Source organism: Macrobrachium nipponense, chromosome 41, assembly GCF_015104395.2.
Source record: "Macrobrachium nipponense isolate FS-2020 chromosome 41, ASM1510439v2, whole genome shotgun sequence".
Lineage (NCBI taxonomy): Eukaryota > Metazoa > Arthropoda > Malacostraca > Decapoda > Palaemonidae > Macrobrachium > Macrobrachium nipponense.
Genome location: NC_061102.1, coordinates 53,777,456 through 53,793,760, shown reverse-complemented (window position 1 = coordinate 53,793,760; position 16,305 = coordinate 53,777,456).

Here is a 16,305-nt window from a genome sequence, read left to right as displayed (position 1 = left end):
ATTAAAGGAAAAACTTTAAATGGACTGAATGACTATTGATGCTGCCGATGTAATCACATCATTCAAAATAAATATAGTGGAAAAATACCGTTACAAATGATGCTGACAATGCAAAATGACCCGTAAGTAGCTTATATACTCATCAGCGAAAATTATAATCTCTCTCTCTCTCTCTCTCTCTCTCTCTCTCTCTCTCTCTCTCTCTCTCTCTCTCTCTCTCTCTCTCTCTCTCTCTCTCTCTCTCTCTCATTTCATTGTCTTCTCACACGAGCACGATAAGATCAAGGTCACAAAAGAGATGAGTCAGTTATCTGATTCGAACTGAGATTGTTCGCTAGATAAGGAGATGTTTATCTTGGCAATAAATACTTCATACATCATGAGCCAAAGTTTATAACTATTTTAGGTATCGAGTTCCAACACTGGTGAGGCGTAACGGTAGGCGATAATGAAAAGTTATAAAATTTGTGAAAAAATAAAGAGGGGACTTCGAGTTTCAGGCTTTCGAGAAAGTTGCAACGATTGTAAATCCATCAGAGGAGAGAGAGAGAGAGAGAGAGAGAGAGAGAGAGAGAGAGAGAGAGAGAGATATGACGGGGGGAATTTTACTTTACCATGCAAGTTTATAAAATATCTCATGTCTCATTTGTTACTAAATGGAAATCTTCTTTTTAAAATTATGCTGGTGAACAACATAAAAAAAATATATTGTTATTAACTAATGAAACGAATAACTGGGTTATGAAAAGGGTAGGCTAGAGTCCACGTTTGGATACCTGAAACTCTCACCTATGATTATTGCTACAGAAAATAAACGTTTCGAGTCTTCTTGAACGTGAGCTTCAGAAGTCTAGAATAAAGCCACCAAGTCTACTACTGTCGAATTGAGATTATGGTTTGATAACAAGGAGGATGAAAAAATCAATAACTAAAGTGGAGTAAAAAGAAGAGAAGGATATGCCCACCAGTCGGTTGTGTTACCTTGACGTCTCATCTAAGAAGAATAAAATTAAACAACACTTTGTACATTGCTGGAACAAACCGGTTCATTCTACTATACATCCTCCGTAGTTAGGATAAGGCTGTCCGTGCGCAGTACGTAGTGCATTGGGGGCATTAATTATCAAAGTGTCTGCAGTGTTATTGCTGAAATTGGCTCGGTTACTTCATGAAATTTGTGTAGACTTTTTTTTTAAGGATACATATATATATATATATATATATATATATATATATATATATATATATATATATATGCATGTGTGTGTGTATAATATATATATATATATATATAATTATATACTCTATATATATATATATATATATTTATATTAAGGAATAACAAGACGGCAAAGTAAATGGTACGAAGGGCTGGACAAATCGGTGTTAATAATCGAAGTTGCAATTTTACACAAATATGTAGGATTATCTGACTTGAAGCCGATTACAAAACCGATTGGAAAAATAAAACCAAAGAAATCTCCTTCACAAGTACACTGAGCAGTTAAGAGTTTGCACTAAAAGAATGCCTAAATAGAATGAAGTCTTCACTATGGGTTTATTACTCATAAGACTTAGCAGCCAACATTATATCAGTGAATAGGAGATTCTGCTCTCCAACAAGAATGTATTGTATTCTCCGTCTTTAGGTAGTACGAGATTTGAATTTCGACAACCTTCTCCGGCTAAAGAGCTCAAGATAACAATGACAATACTCATTCTAGGATGGGAAAGTGTTTTAAGATAAAAATTCTCATTCTAGGATGTTAAAGTGTTTTAAAAGTGATTTTTAGACAGTAACAATACTGACATCAGTTATCAACGGTGGTTTAGCGAATGTGTGAGTGTGTGTATATATATATATATATATATATATATATATATATATATATATATATATATATATATATATATATATATATACATATATATATATATATATATATATATATATATGTATATAGATACATATATATATATAAATATATATATCAATATATATTCATACAATATATATATATATATATATATATATATATATATATATATGTATATGTATATATATACATGTCTATATATATAATATACATACATATATATATATATATATATATATATATATATATATATATATATATAAATGCAAACATGTTTATAACAGCATATTTATATATATTTTTAAGGTACTGCATGAGAGAGAGAGAGAGAGAGAGAGAGAGAGAGAGAGAGAGAGAGAGAGAGAGAGAGAGAGAGAGAGAGAGAGAGAATAATTTTCTTATATACCTCATAATATACGAGTGGCTACGTGTGCCCAACATGTAAATATGCTTGTCCGTGTTTTAACAGCATATTTACATTAATTTTTAAGGTATTGCAAAAAGGAAAGAAGAGAGAGAGAGAGAGAGAGAGAGAGAGAGAGAGAGAGAGAGAGAGAGAGAGAGAGTGCCCAATATTGGGCATGCAATAAATAGGCGCTATGTGAAAAAATCGAAAACCGGAAAATTCTGAAATGGCAGAGAGAGAGACTCTCGGTATAGTTTATAGTTAGAAGGAAATATTCTTAGTACTAAAGGTCTGAGATGAAACAAAAGCCCTCATAATATGAACTGTGTGGAACACGAAATAGAGGCAGTGGTGTTTACCAGCGAAAACGAAATGCGAACTGCGTTTACGGATGAAAAAATTATAAAGGAAAATTACATAAATCCTACCGGCAATGAAATGAATACATAAATAAATAAAGATTCATTCTTAAGCTTCAAGCCTTCTGAACAGAGATGCTGGTTAGTTATATCCAAAGGGCAAGTAACCTTTATTGTAGGGGGGCCTTCCTTTCAATAGGTTCGAGTAACCAGTAGTGATCTGGTGCTGATAAAAGTCAGCTCATTCGCGTGGCACTTATCGAGAGGTTCAAGACGATTCGATCCCTTATGCCGGGGGAGAGTTCGGACTAAGTGGTACGATTCGATCCTTCAAGTTCGTGATAGGGTTATGTGTTATTCCTTTCGCCTAGCCTAACCTTCTCTCTCTCTCTCTCTCTCTTCTCTCTCTCTCTCTCTCTCCTCTCCGCATCAGCGCAAAGTGGAAGGTGAAAGGTTTATGTATGTTGCGTTGTGAACGTGTCTTGTTTCTTCCGTATAACGATCGTTGCTCTTTTGTTTTTTCCTTTTTTTAAAAGTCGTCGGCAGTACACGCATGATTTGAAAACGCCAAGAAAGTCTCCTCTCGCTCCTAATCCCTCTTCGATGGACCTCGCTCACCTCCGATCGCCTTTTGTTTTCAAGATGAGCGAAGAACAACAGTGTTCGATCGTGTTTCCTGATACTCGAGACCGGCAGATTGTACTTTTGGCTCGTTTGATGGATGCGAACTTGCAAGGGCAGGGCCTCTCCGTGATCTATTTTGACGTCTCTCGATACAGATTAGATCAGCGTCTTACAAACACGGAGAATATGGTTTATAAACAACACGCCGAAAACATTACAAATGCGATACTTGTGGTCCGGGAAAACGTTACGAAGAAAAATAATTTTAAATAATATTCGAGACGGTCTCTGAGATACGGGTAAGTATTTACAAATGTCAACAATTTTGTATTGCTACCGTCCTGCTTATCATCTCTCTCTCCTTTTAAATAGAAAATAATTTTATCTTATGAAAAAAATTTGAGTTTGTGAATCCCACAGTCACTCACTCGTACATTATTTCAAACCATACCAGATTCGAAACAGGTATAAAGAACAGTGCCAATACAGTTTACAATCTCTCTCTCTCTCTCTCTGTCTGACCCCCCACAATTTCAAACGAGACCTGGAACGTGCGCCAGCAACTTCGTAATGAGAATTAGATGCTTGCGGTTATCTGATATATGCAGGACGAAATGCTTGCTTAGCAAAACCTGCCATCTGACAAAATCGAGGTCTTTAATTAAAGCGCATACCTTCGTCATGCGGGAAATCGGCACCTATGTTTCCACTGTAGGGTGATTAGGATGGGGGGAATCTCCCCTTTCATGGCTGGAGAGATGGGGGAGGCAGACTCCGTTTGTGATGGAGGAGGAGGAGGAGGAGGAGTAGGTGGGCCAAACTCCCATTTCAGTGGGTGGGTGGGTGGGGAGGCAAGCAGGTAAGGGCGTAGTTGGCCCTTGCAGAGGATAAACCATGCCTAAGTTCATTTTAGATGCCTGGGTGCTTGCGTTTGATTCTAAATATATCTCGGAATTTATTACTCTCTCTCTCTCTCTCTCTCTCTCTCTCTCTCTCCTCTCGCTTCTCTCTTCTCTCTCTCTCTCTCTCTCTCTCTCATGCAATTATTTTCAAAAGTATTGTTCTGTAGTAAAAAATTCCTAATGAAGTCCCGTGATTTTAACCGTTTTGTTATTAATCATTAAAACAGTTTTACCAGACCACAGAGTTGACTATGAGCTCTCAGGCACTGTCATTCGGTATGGTGATGGAGGAGTGAAAAGGAAATTCAAAACTGCACAAAGGAATATGCTCTCATACTGGAACACACTTACACAATAAGTACATTTACTCGTGGTTCCACAAATACTCAATAAAAAGGTATACTAAAATTCAGAATAAGTTAAGGCACACTTTAAAATATTGTCGTTTCAAGATTCTTTAAATGCCCTAAGGGTTCTTGTATTTTTATTTTGTATTCTTCTTTCGATTTTATAAATTAAATCACGGTTCCTCGTGAACATCAAAACTGGAATGACTAAAAATTTATTAGTTTCCGAGAAAATGTCCTCACTGACTTCATTCTAAAAGTTGACAGTCATCGCTGGTGCTTTAATTGTAAACTTGATCTATTTTGCTTGTTAAGAATTACAAAGCTGAAAGAGGATCTAATGACAAAGAATACTTTAGACTGTGGGCTATGTCTGGTTCAAGTAACATCTTACACCAATAATAGTATCTTCAAGTTTTAAAAAATTCATGTGCAAGTAGGAAAGAGACCAACAAATGAAAATACATCCCAGCAGGACTTGTGCTAAATACTCAGTCGTATTGAAATGATTCAGTGAAAAGACTTAGCAAACAAACAAAGGAAATTACAATTTGCGCTACATGCGGTCGCTTCATCATCAATTTAAGATTAGTTTTTAATAAACACTAAAACAAACATTGCCATCCATGTTAATTTGATTATCATAAGCACTTTAAAACCCAAAGGAAGGAGGGGAGTTGCTCACAAGTATACGTTGTTCAGAACTATTGTAATTCAACTGCAATTTCAGGAAGGGGGCATCTAGCAAAGGTGACTTAAGATGTGGCCATGAAACTTTTTATTAGTAATAATAAAAAAAGTAGCTTCAATCAGCATTTGCCTCGAAAGTTTTCTAGACTTATTTTCTTAAATATTTATGATTTCTTAGAACTAAAACAAAATCAATGATGAAAATAATCTACATATATTAACAAAACACTGGACAGCGGAACCCTTTGCCTGTCAAAAATGGACATTTAATCAGGTAAGCTGCTTGAGTAACTCCAAGAAACATTGAACAACGTATTAGTAAGTTACAAAATGGAATACTGGTATAGCAACTATGAAACGGCAGTGAAACAAGACATTCTGCGAAAACTTTCATTTACTGTCAGTTCTCATACTGCTAATGTTATCTGGAAACCAAGCAGAAAAAGTCAAGTATATCTTAATTTAACCAGACCACTGAGCTGATTAACAGCTCTCCTAGGGCTGACCCGAAGGATTAGATTTTTAGTTACGTGGCTAGGAACCAATTGGTTACTTAGCGACAGGGTTTACTTAGCGACGGGACCTACAGCTTATTATTGTGGGATCCGAACCACATTATATCGAAAAATGACTTTCTACTAATCACCAGAAATAAATTTCTCTGGTTCCGCATTGGCGGCAGCTCCTATTTCATTTTTCATCTAATTCCATTCTCCCGGTTTTTCCCTTGATTTCTTGCTTCGTTAATGTCACACTTTCCTCATTGTTTGTTTGTTTGTTTGTATGGTGTTTTTACGTTGCATGGAACCAGTGGTTATTCAGCAACGGGACCAACGGCTTTACGTGACTTCCGAACCACGTCGAGAGTGAACTTCTATCACCAGAAATACACATCTCTAACACCTCAATGGACTGGCCGAGAATCAAACTTGCGGCCACCGAGGCGGCAAGTCAAGACCATACCGATCACGCCACTGAGGAGCTTCACACTTTCCTGAACTTTCGCGTATTTTTTCGGGTTGCACAGAGGAGCACCGGGATTAGGTTCCTATAAACCAAAGGTTAATCTAAGGTATATATAAGCCAAACACGCTGAAAAATGCTGCCCATATAATGACTGAAATTTCTACATACACAAAAGAGACTTTCATCTTTACATATTGCTTCGATGCAGTTTTACTGTATTTGAAAATTCTATACGATATAGAATAAAGAAAATGCACGACAAAGTAAATGCTCTTGGTCTTTAGAAACATACGCAAGTCATTCTGACACGTGTCCGAATATGCTATTCTAGTCTGGCACACGGACATCTATTGAATAATCTACATAAACCTGCCCCTGAATGCTCTGAATGTAAAGTAATGATAACAATCAAACATTTACTGTGTGAATGTCAAAAGTATAATCAGAAGCGAACATCAAGTTTTGGAAACGAATATATCAATGACATTTTCTCAGAATCTTCAACATTTGAAATTAAGCCAATTATAAAGTTTTAGGGAAAATTTTTTACTTTATTTGACAAAATATATATAAAAAATATAGATAAAAGAATCCTTCTAGCCAGACCTAGGAGAACTGATAATCTGCTCAGTGGTCTGGTAGAACTATCTTATATTACAATAATAATATAAAACGTTCTCTCAAAAATTGTCAACATCTATAGCCTAATATTAACAGTTCAATCAATTGTTATCAAGTAAAAATAAAATCAGGCTTTACACTGACCAATATACAATAATTTTCTGTAAGGAAAGATTTGGGTGTAATTTTGTTTATATTATATTTATACCATTAATTTACACGATCGTGTATATAATATATATATATATATATATGTATATATATATATATATATATATATATATATATATATATATAGATGGACAAAAAAACTATAATCTTCTTTATAGTAACGACGAAGATCCATTTGGGACCGTGCACGATTGCTTGGGTATTTTAGATAATTTATTGTGCACTCCTATATAGGTACGATTAAGTCTGTAGAGACGAAGTCTTCACAGAACGCTTGCTGATCTCGTTATACATATGAATTTCACCCTTGCGGTGCGTTAGCCGTAAGGATGACGTAAAGGGAAGGTCCCTTACGGAAAATCGCCCTTACAAGTATACCTTCCTAAAGTACGTTTTGATCAATGGCGTAGTTTCTGTGCTATGAGAATGCTACCGGCATCATACCCTCCGTGATTCTGTTCGTAGAGTCCTTCTGGGAGTTGCAATGACGCGCCGTTATCAGCCTTACAACCAAGGTCGTGAAGCGCCGCTTATTTGGTCGCATCAGGAAATATCATCCAGTCGTTCAGAAGGTTCAATTACCTAATGAACGCAAAGCAAATCTCGACCTTAAGGCAGTCAGTCGTCGCAGCGCGATTTTAGCGTCTGTAAGGTTCAACAGGCACTAAGATGTGTATTAAATCTAACCCTTATGAGAAGCGTTCCTTGACGGGGACTACTTAAGAAGGTAAGTACGAGCGTGCGATCATAATTGTGTAATGATCTAATTGGCTCGTGTCTGAAGGTGATCGTAATTTGACGGGATTCCACATCTTTTCGAACAATTTCTCGCGAGCTGCATCGACGCTCGAACGATCAGTAAACAAACACCGAGGCCTTCAACCTTCGTATAAAGAAAATGATGTTATCACACGACCGATAACGAAAGACGTAAAAAAGATTTAAAGTACATCAGTCTATAGGTTGTCTTGAGCGCTAAAGGAAAGAACCTGAACGAAAAACACAAACAACTCAGAAAAACAGAGAGAGAGAGAGAGAGAGAGAGAGAGAGAGAGAGAGAGAGAGAGAGAGAGAGAGGTGGCAACCCGCAGCAACTTTCACGTACAACCGGAAGTGAGATCTGGTGATCTTACGTATCTCGCTGCCACAGTCATTTTCGAAGCCATTATCATCTGCCCGTACCCACGACCTGGGTATATTCCTATACCGTGCCCGTACCAACAGAAGCATCGCGGTGAACCGAGACCGAAGCTGAGAAGGGAAAGGAGCCACATAAAATTAAGAAAATCAACCTGGAGTGAATATGATTGTCTCCGTTAGATTTCGCGCTTCTCATTCACAGAGGCTGCTTGAAAATACTTGAATATGTGAGTCAAAATAAAATGAGAAAATTGGGGGTACAAGAATAACTAAAAGTGTAAATCACTGCTTATGGACGCAACAAAGTGTATTTCAACGACCACCAACGTCCGTTGCAATGTTAACGCATTTTGGACGTATTATACATTCAGAAATGCAAGGAATTCTTAAAAAAAAAAAGGAAAAATCTGAAAGTCCCAAAAGCTAACAAACAACATACTGTAGGGAAGAAAAAATTAACAACTAGCGTAAGGGGTATTTGAATAAAGCACTTTACAAAATGTTGACTATTCACAGAAATATTCAAATCTGTACACAAAAACTTGAGGGGTACCACGTCCTTTAAAATCTCACTGACACTGCTTTCAAACACAACCCTTTTCTGTAGGTTTCTTGGGCGTTATATGATATTTGTTATCGCTAACACAGGACTCCCAAGGGATATTCCAAGTACCTGAGCAATGAATTTTAGCCCCATAGGGAGATATTGTCGCCAGTGGCACTATAGGTAGGCATTACTTAAGGTTCTTAGAAGCGTCCTTTCACCCACTAGCTGCAACCCCTTTCATTCATTTTACTGTACCTCCTTTCATATTCTCTTTCTTCCATCAGACTTTCCCCTTTCTCCTAACAACTGATTCATAGTGCAACTGCTTTGATGTTTTCCTCCTGTTACAGACCTTTCTCCTCTCAACTTCCCTTTCAGCGCTGAATGACCTCATTGGTGACAATAGTGCTTGGCCTTTGGCCTAAATTCCATATTCAATTCAGTTCAATAAATTTTGGGATGAGACCTCATCGCTACTTATGCGCTCGCAGATGATCACGGGAAATGGTTCACCAAGTGTTGAGAACATTCAGTGATGATCTCACAACTAAGCGAAGACCAGGTCCACCTTGAGAAAGAAACCAGTTGACGACAGACCGTTCTACTGTTCGGGGCAAATCTTCTTGAAAATATTCTTATTATGTTTCTCATACCCAGATTACCCTAGACATACTTTCTTGCACTGACCTAAACTAACCTAACCTAGGGGCATGGCAAAACAACCAGGGCTGGTGCAATACTATAGTCTGTTTTTTTCCATCTGTCCACCCGCCTGTGTTGTTTGCATATGGTAACACTGCGTCCCGGGCTTTAGATAGTAACGCCGTGTGTAAGTTTTAGGTAAATAAAAGGACATCTGGGTGTACATTTGCAACTGAAAAGTTTTTTAATAATTTACTGTAAGTGAATTACACCGTTAATATTCGAAATAGGATATTATTATAATTGCTGAATGTAAGCTGAATGTAACTATCTAAAGCCCGGGACACAGTGTTACCATACGCATACACCACAGGCGGGTGGACAGATGGAAAAAAACAGAGTAGAGTATATATCTCGGGACTTTGCTGCTTGGTGTCTCATGCAAACACACACCGTCATAATTTCGCAAAGAGACGAGAAAGTGGGACACATACAAATTGGGCAAAAATGAAATCTAAAGCCCGAAACAATTTTTTTATTTCATAATTTGTTTGTGAATTAGTCAGTGAATGTAAATCATCAAAGAACTGACGCATACTCCTTTCTAAAACGGGAAGAGAGGGATTAAAAGCAAGGAAAGTAAAACCAAGAACTAAAGATAACGAGCTTTCTTCTCAAATTAACAAAATCTTGGGGGCAGTATGAGTTTCCAATCGCCAAAAGATCCCATGAAATATTCTCTGTGTATCGAGGAAGTTTTCCGTGGAACACTGTCGGAAAACTAAAAATATATAGAATTCAGGCCAATGGCCAAGCGCTGGGACCTATGAGCTCATTCGAAGCTGAAACGGATACCGACTTTAAAAAGATTGTTCATTTGTAACAAAGGCAAACCTCGCAGTTGCACTATGAATCAAGTGCTAATCGAGGGTGGAAAGTAAGAATGAAGACAGTGAATAGGGAACGAGGTACAGTAAAAGGAATGAAAGGGGTCGCAGCATGGGGCCGAAGAAACGCTGCGAAAAACCTTAAGTAATGCCTACAGTGCACCGCATGAGGTGCACTTATGGCACTACCCTCCTACGGAAGTGATTCAATATAAACCACAAATAATAAATCTGGCGTTCTGAACGTATTAAAAAATATGCCAGACTTGTGCCCTCAAACCTGAATAATTAAGTAGACCAGAAATAACATGAAATCCGGTCTGGTTGAAATCTTTCCTTCTTCTAACCTCTAAGGTTCTGTTGAATGATGGATTGCAATGAAGAGTCATTTCCAGAATACATGATGAAGCACCACCAATTCTTTAGCGGCCCAGGGCATTCTCATCCATCCGGGTACAAATAGACTATCAACTTAACACCATAATAAAAATCATTTACATTGATGAGTGTGCCCGATAAAAACAGGCATTAGTTTGCATTATCATCTTGCAATGTAAATTATTAGGAGCATAACTGAGTGAATTCATGAATATCAAGATGAATAATAAAACTACTTATGATAAATGTCTATCTACTTGTACTTCTCAAATATATGGCCGCAATGTGATTTCTTGCAGGGTATATTTTTCATCTGGTTATTGCAAAATAAAACTGTAATAACAACATAGCGACTGATTTTGAGTATACTGACTCTCATTATATAGCTATATATATGTACATACTGTATGTATGTAGTATGTATGTATGTATGTGTGTGTATAGATAGTATATATATATATATATAATATATATATATATATATATATATAGATAATATATATAATATATAATTAAATACACACACAAACACATTTACACACACACACACACACACACACACACACACACACACACACACACACACACATATATATATATATATATATATATATATATATATATATATAAATATATATATATATATATATATATATATATATATATATATATATATATATATATATATTATATATTCATCTGCTGACACATTTTCAAAACAACTACACGATAAGGATGACAGCCTACTCAAAAGTTTTTCCCGCAAGTCACCTGACTGACATATTTCTCATAAAATACAACACGCTAATAGTTTCCTCGTCATTCGCAAGAAGCATAACTACATTAGTTAAAATTGGTACCTTTTACATATTACTTCTGAGACGGATGAATCAAGTTTATACATTCATTCACTACTTTTTAATGACAACTCTGACTCGTAATTATCAGCAAATGGGGACTGACTCTTCGTCCATCATCATCTGCTGCTGCTTCCTCCTGGAAGCTTACTTCATCTTAAAACAAGTTACCCGGAGTGATTCACCCACCCAGGGCAGTTCCCCAACGCCACAAGACTTGTTTATCACCCGATGAGCAGAGCTAACACACACGATCAGCACATGAAGAAAACGGATGACGTCTGGGGAGTTAATTGGACCCCGATACACCTGAGTAAATCCGATTACTTTGGTGCATGATTGACCTTTTGTGTGAAATTATCAACGACCGCGTATATAACACTACTGATCGGAATCTCGGGGGGAACCGGTCACACGACAGCCCCGGTCATTTCTACTTCATTGATCTCGGTCTTTTTCCCCGCGACTCGTAAGTCTTCCGTTGCCTTTGGAACGGCATCGGCCACCAATAATTTGTTCATCTTTAAACTGCCAATCTTCAAGCATTTATTTGTAAGGTAACAACTACTAACGCTAGACCTCAGATATTTCTTCCTAAAAAAAAATTATCGCTCAGGTCTCGCGCGTTCTCAACAGTTCAGTCATAAAATGATATTTATCAGTTTAAAAACATCTGAATAACAAATTCGAAATAATAGATGAATGAAGGTTCCACCGCTCCCAAAAGGAGACCTACTATATCAAGAGAACTTGAGCATTCGTAAATCCTTCAGGAACGCCCAAACACACGCACACACACACGCACACACACACACACACACACACACACACACACACACACACATATATATATATATATATATATATTTATATATATATATATATATATATATATATATATATATATATATAAAGGTTTTTTTGCCACGAAGGAAAAAAATGAAAAAACGAGTTGGCCGAGTACTTTCGGTCCTATTCCCTTTACTGAGGCATACAGTATGCCTCAGTAAAGGGTCCGAATAGGACCGAAAGTACTCGGCCAACTCGTTTTTTCATTTTTTTCCTTCGTGGCAAAAAAACCTTTATTTATACATAGCATCACGTTTTATATACTCGTGATCAAGTTATTCATATATATATATATATATATATATATATATATATATATATATATATATATATATATATATATATATATTTGATTATACATTTGCGTTCCCTTGTGTGATAACTTTGGAATGAGTTGCACAAACAACAACGTGCACACACAGACACATACGCAATATATATATATATATATATATATATATATATATATATATATATATATATATATATATATATATATATATATAGATATATATATATATATATATACACCTACTAGTTACTGTTCACTAGATACTTAAGCAATTATAATAACTCCCTCAATCTCTTCACATTTGAATCTCATCACTTTGCTAAAGAATTTTTCATTCCAGTGCAGAAATAAAATCCATTTTATGTAACTAACGATTCAGATGTCACATACATTGGCTTTCAGATCTTCAACTTTATTTCACATGTAACGCGACACTAAAGGGGCCATCGACTTGAAATTCAAACTTCTAATATTTGATCATGATACTGAGCCAGGGATTTTTTTATCGTCATGACATCTGAGTGGCATTCCACAACACTAACGATATGTATATGTTTGCGTGTGTCTTTATTTTTATTTTAAAGTAATAGATTTTTATTGTTAATGTATGTGAACTTTGAGTTGTCAGTTACATAAAAGTTATATTTCTACATTGGAATTATTAATTGTCTAGCAAAGTGACGTCCCATGCACCGTATAAAACATAAAATTATGTGAGTTAGTATTATTTAATAATGAGTTTTAATCTGAAAAAAATAATCACATTTAAAGTCGAAGAAACAATTACGGCCGTCCTCCCAAACGACAATTAAAGACCGGTGACCACAAAGCACTTTTAACACTGCTGTGATTTGGATTTGATTTGTATAGATTTTTGGCATTCAACGCCGAAACGGAAATTGACAGTAAAAGGTTTGAAAGGTGCTACAGGATGAAAACCTCAAAGCAGTTACACTATGAAACAATTGTTAGGAGAGGGTGGACAGTAAGATGGAAGAAAGAGAATGTGAAAGGAGGTATAGTAAAAGGAATGAAAGTAGTAGCAGCTAGAGGCCGAAGGGACGTTGCAGAGAGCCTTAAGTAATGCCTACAGGGCTTTAACGCTGCTGTGATCTCTAGAATCATCCAAAACGGAGGCTGCCAAGTGAAGCATGGACCATCTTATACTTACTTGCACCCTTTCACGCACATACGAGACAGACAGCTAAATGGTCTGATTGACGCCGCTGATAAGATGAAGAGATAACAATTTATGAGGGCCCACTGGAGGCTGGAAATGCCGGACCAGATGATTGTCACGCATGAAATGGGACGAGACTCCACATTGCCCAAGAGTAGATTTAAATTTTTTTTTTTTTCTACTGGAAAAATGCCAAGTATCTGAGTCTATTTATCCATTCATTTGTCGATCCGTCTCTCTCTCTCTCTCTCTCTTTTACTTAAGTGTGTAACACTTTTTATATCCTTGAATTGATTTCTGAAAGCGAAATCACTACAAAAGGTTGCTTCAATTTCATGTTGGTCCAATTTATTTTCTACCAGATCATACCTGTTAATGCTACAAGACTGAATTGAATTTAATATGGAATTTAGGCTAAATGCCAAGCATTGGGACCTAGGAGGCCATTCAGCGCGGAAATGGAAACTGACAGTAAAAGGTATGATAGGTGTAACGGGGAAAACCTCGCAGTTGCACTATGAATAAATTGTTGGGAGAGGATGGAAAGTAAGATGGAAGTAAGGGAATATGAAAGGAGGTAGAGTAAAAGGAACGAAAGGGGTTGCAGCTAGGGGCCGAAGGGGCGCTGGAGAAAAAAAAAAAAAAAAAACCTTAAGTAACGCCTACACCTACAGTGAACCGAATGAGGTGCACTGATGGCACTAACCCCCTACGGGGAATGCTACATTATGCAATCAAAATCTATATTGCCATGAAGGCTGCTACCACAACAGTAAGGCAGAAGATGTCACATCTTTCCACAGGTAGTATAACTCCAAGACCATTACGAATCCATAGGCACTTTATGGAAGATGAAAAAAAAAGAAAAAAAACCTATTTCGTCTTAATTAACCAACGAACATCTCACACATGTTATACGGCAGCAACCCCGCTGCTCTGTTCCTCTACATTGCTCTTCATCTTTTCATCCCACCTGCTGTTATTATAGCTTCCCTTTCTTACCCGCGGCCGGAGTGTTTCTTGCAAACCCAATTCTGTGATATTGCTCAATGGTATTTAATCTCTCTCTCTCTCTCTCTCTCTCTCTCTCTCTCTCTCTCTCTCCGTAAGTAGCCATCTTGCTTGGTGAGTCGTACCCGCGTGAAGTCAGATTAATCAACAGATATCACAAGTTTAACATACGACTAGAATTTGAGAAATATCTAGAAGTGTTCGTGAACTATCGGTGATAAGATTAGTGTGAAAATAGTAGGATAAAGCGTCTTCTAAGTTAGTTTATCAAGTGTAATACTATAAATCAGAACAAGATGGCAGTAAGTTCCAACTGCGGGAAGAGGTGGCGTAATTTGGCGTGTCTAGCAGATTCGCAATACGATGAGGTAGCAGGAAGGGAACTGGCATTTCTCATCTATGAAATCAGCAACAGTCCTAACCAAAAAGATACAAAAGCATTCATAGATATATTAGAAGGATATAATCCTTCAAACTGGAACAAATCTAATGAAAACATCTTGAAAATAATTGAAGAAGTTCCAAATAAAATCCAAGTGGTCAAGAGACTCATAAAGAAAATATACATAAACCAACATATTCCGACAAAGAAAATGAATAAGGTGAATCTTGTGAATATCCTAATTGATGCATTAGGAAAAAGAATGCCAAAAGCATGCAAACTGTGTAAGGTTTGGTATAGCATAGTCAATCCACAAAACCTAATCAGAAAATGTGCTGCATGCAACATTCCGACCCATCCACAGTGTGCTGAGGTAATACAAGATTTGAGAAAAGATACAAGAATTTTTGTTCAACATGTCTATCATGGATAGACAATGTTATTAAATCAAGATTGAATGTACAAATAGTTGAGGATGAAGAAGAAGAGGAAGAGGAAGAAGAAGAAGAAAAAGAAGAAGAGGAAAACGGAAGAGAAGTAAACAAAAATGAAATGACAGAAAAAAATAAGGAAAACAAAGAAACAAGAATAAAAGTATGGATGCAGAGATACTCATTGATACTACATATGAGGCAATAAAGCAGCATACCTACGAAGAAATAAATTACGATATGACAACAGAAAAGCAAATCCCGAAGAGGCTCTACCCAGATCTATACAATGACGGGAAAGAGGAAAAAATAGGCAAGAAAGACAAAATCTGCAACCTTTTGAAAAGAGGGAATTGCAGATTTGGAGAAAGATGTTACTACAAACATCCTAAGATATGTCAAAAACTATGAAATATATGGTAAATGTGCATACTTAGATGGATATGGGGATGATTGCAGAGATCTGCATCCAAAAATATGTAAAAACCTAAAAGAAGGAAAAGGATGTAAGTTCGACAAAAAATGCAAATATATGCACCCTGTAGCCATGAATCATAATCAAATAAATAACCAACCAAGTAATAAAATCCAAAATAAGAAAGAAACAAATAAAGAGAGAAATCAAGAATATCAGGTAAAAGAGAAAAGCAAACCACCAATGAGATATGCAGGTGTCAGCAAAAAATTTCAAAGCATCAGCTCCGAAATTCTACTCAAGAGATAATAACTGTATTTATTATGCAAGA